This window comes from Triticum aestivum, chromosome 1A (genome assembly GCF_018294505.1).
Source record: "Triticum aestivum cultivar Chinese Spring chromosome 1A, IWGSC CS RefSeq v2.1, whole genome shotgun sequence".
NCBI lineage: Eukaryota > Viridiplantae > Streptophyta > Magnoliopsida > Poales > Poaceae > Triticum > Triticum aestivum.
Genome location: NC_057794.1, coordinates 117956328 through 117960410, shown reverse-complemented (window position 1 = coordinate 117960410; position 4083 = coordinate 117956328).

The window sequence follows — 4083 nt, the reverse complement described above, 5'->3', positions numbered from 1 at the left end:
CCCGACTGCTGGGACCCACCAGCTACATCTTCGCACGCAAGGAAGTGCCTGACAGTTGGGACCCACCTGGTCGAACCATACGTAGCATTGTCATTCTGGTCGCGAACGTGTACGTACATACTGGTCGATGTAGAGGCGCGCACGTGTCATAGTAGAGGCGTGCACATAGCATGTACACGTACGTACAGTGGCCAGGGTGCAAGAAAGCAAATACGGCCACATATGTGTACATACGGGCGGGGTCTCGAACGCCTACTTGCGCATACGTAGGGCTAGGGCTCGTGTACATGGCTGGGTCGGAATAGAGAAACAACGTCGTCGTCATGTTCATGGGGAGGCAACGGAATGCGTCGTGTTCATGGGGAGGCAACGGAATGCGTCATGTTCATCGGGAGGCAATGAAACGTGTGGGAGCCAACCGGCTGGGTCGGAATGGAATGTGTGGTCATGTTCATCGAGAGGGCTTGGATGGAACAGGCGATGGAAACGAGGCCTGGCGTACCGCATAACGGAGGAAACATACTTCCTATGGTCGAAACGGGGATCCTGTTGATCGGGAGGGGTGTGGCGTACCGCAAAACGGAGGAAACGGACCTCCTACGGTCGAAATGGGGGTCCTGTTGATCGGAGGGGTGTGGCATACCGCAAAACGGATGAAACGGACCTCCTACGGTCGAAATGGGGGTCCTGTTCACCGGGAGGGGTGTGGCGTACCGCAAAACGGGACTCCACGGGATACTGTTCATCTCCACCGTCGACCTCCTCCAGCCTCCACGGGCTACCGTCGACCTCCTCCAGCCTCCATGGGCACCTATTCATCCAGCCTCCACCGCGCGCTACTCCACCGGCTACTGTTCAACCACCCCTCCACGGGCACCCCTCCACCGTCTACTGTTCATCCAGCCCTCCACACCAAGGGGTCCTATTCAACCACCTGTCACATCCCTAGTTCTGGTATGACCTAGGTTTGCTTTCTACATCATGTTTAAATTTCAAATGAATTTGAAATGGGAAAAGTTGCAAACCCTAGCACCAAAGTTTTTTCTAATAGTTTCAACTTTAAAATGGATTTTCAATGAACCCAAAATGCTCTTCAAAAATGTTCATGCTCTTTGGAAAATGTTGGGAACAACAACCAGAGGTGATGCACATTTTTGCTACACATTTTGGATTTTTGAATCAATGCATAAATATTTGATTTGGAGCTGTTTAAATTATATAAATATTTTAATGGCTCCAAAAATGTTGGGATTTGGTGAGGGCCTCTGGAATATTATATCTGGATGCCACAAATATTTTCAGCATTTATGGAAATGTTTTAACATTTCTTTTAGATACAAAACAAATGTCAGAAATAGAAAAAGAAAACAACAAATAAGAAAAGACTTACCTGGCGCTCAACTGGCAGCCCATCTGGCCGGCCCAGCCCACCAGGGGCAGGGAGGTCTTCTTCCTCCCGCCAGGAGGATGCCGAGCGCGTGGCTGACGCGTGCCGGCGCACGCCCGGCCACCTCCTGCTTCCCACCGCTGCCTTAACGCTCTGGAGATGCCACGCGACCCCCTGGAGCCGTATGGATCCCCCACACCTCCTCTCCCCTCCTTTGTCTCGCTCTCCCCCTTTGTCCCGAGCACACCGGAGAGCACCGCCGTGCGCCACCACGGCCATCGCCTCTCCCTCGTTCCCTTGAGCAGTCCAGAAGATCCGCCTTGTCGCCCTAGTCCTCTCCGCCGGGCCACGCGGCACCGGACGCCTCGAAGCATCGTCCCCGGCCCCTTCATCCTACTCGGGTCGCTAGAGATTCGCCTCGCCGCCCCGCTCACTCCGACACCTCCCCGGCCCCGCCGTCTGCACCGGAAGACTCGCTGTGAGCCACTGAATCGCTCCCCTCCACCTTTTTCTTCACGCACGCCCCGTAGCAGCTGCCCCGCGAGCACCCGAAGCCGCCGTCCTCCATGGCCAGCGAGCTCCGTGCCCCTGAGCCCTCCGCTCCTGCTAGTTGCTCCGGTGGGCTCATGTTGCCCATTAGGTGCTGCCTACCACCCCCCCCCCCCGTTCGCTTGCCTCGCGCTACAGCCGCAACCCCGCATCAACCGGGCTCCGGCCACCGCTGTGAGCCCTGCTCCGGCGAGCTCCGTCCACCCCACGGCCTCCCACCTGCTCCGTTAGATGGGCGTGAGCGCCAGCCACCCTCAGCACCCATCCGCGCGTCGAATGGACGCCGAGCAGCATTTCCGGCAAGCGTCCGCCGCGGTTTTGGTCGTCACCGGCCGAACTCCGGCGAGGCTGACGTGGCGGCTTAATTAGCGCTAACCCCACAGCCTAATCACCCCCCTGAGACTGACAGTGGGCCCCAGAGCCAAGTCAAACCCTGATCAGTGCGGGTTTGACCCGGGCTTAAGCACTGTGTCACTGACGTGTGGCCCCCACACGTCAGGTTTGACCTGGTCAGCCCTGCCGACGCCTCTGTGACGTCACGCTGACGCAGTAATTGATTTCTGGATTTTAAATAATTCAGAGAATTCTAGAAAATAGTTAGAACTTCTAAAAAAATCATAGAAATTAAATCGTAGCTTAGAATGAAATAATTTATATATAAAAAATCATCAGAAAAATGCAAGGAATCCATTTATGCCAGTTTCATGAATGAAAAACCAACTTATACTTGCTGTATAAGTGAAAACATAATAATGGCATGTTATCTACTTAATTTGGGGTTTGCATAAAATCATAGCATCTTTGAAATGTCATCTTCATGCATCATATTGTTGCATATGGTTGTTTATTGCTTGCCGGCACTATCCCTTTTCGATAGGTTCTACTCCGAAAGGTGTTCTGAGTACTTGTCTGAGGAGCAGTGTTTCTTCGTGGATCTATCAGGCAAGCAACCCCCCTTGAGCATTTCGATAAATCCCACTCTCTAGCTCCTTCTCCTTATACTACATTAGGACAACAATGATTCAACTGCTACTTTTTTGCTGCGGTAGTTGAACCCATTCCTCTGCATGACCTGTCATTGCCACAGTAAATAGTTGAAACCCACTAGCATGAGTAGGAGTTGCTTGAGCGTAGATGTGCATACTCATCCATGCTTGATTTCTTTATGCCAGCCATGCTTAGAGTTGTGTCAGGTCTGATTCACCGGGAATGAATCGGAGTGGTGAACATGTCCTACCGGTAAAGGCTAAGTGTGTGAACATGTTTTGGTAAAGGTAGCGATGAGAGGCCATGTAGGAGTACATGGTGGGTTGTCTCATTGGAACCGTCCCTAAGCACTGAGTTCTGTGTATGTTATCCAAGTCCAGTTACTAACACGCATTGGGTTCCGGTTATCCGGCCCCTCTCGGCTTATTAATCCACTTGATCTCTGTCCAGGAGTTGCAACTAGTTCTGGCGTTTGTAGGTAGTTCTACTTGTCTACCAGGTGGTGCCCGACGGGACAGGCTTGGGACAGACTAGGCACCGTGGCACAGTGTACCAAGTGGCACCCGGATGGTGGGCTTGGGAACCCTGCACACATCGTTTGGGGCCGTGAGCGACACCCCAGCCGGATCTCCTTGTGGATGGAACCCGAATAGGCAATAAACCTGGACGAGAGACTTGTGTGGTTAGTCAGGTCGTGGCCGACACCCTTGCCCGGCTTTCACTGGAAAGTTGCCGAGGTACATGACGTGTACAGGGCTATAAGTGGCGAGAGCGTGTGTGAAGAAGTACACCCCTGCAGGGTTAACATTATCTATTCGAATAGCCGTTTTCCTCGGATATGGAAACTTGGAGGACCTATGTAGTACATAGACAACTTGAAGTGGATACTCTAAAATTCGCAAGATAAGCGTGAGTGCTATGGATGGGCTTCTCGTAGGGAGACGGGAACGGATCCATAGTGGAGTATTGATATGGTGAATATGTGGACTCGTGTGCGTCTTCTCCCCTCAAAGAAGTTTCTGATACTCGTAGTATAGGTTAGCCACTGAGTCAAAGCTGGCTTGCTGCTGTTAAAACTCCACCACCCCCTTGTTGATAATGTTGCATATGTAGATAGTTCTGATGTAAGACTTGTTGAGTACCTTTGTACTCACGTTTGC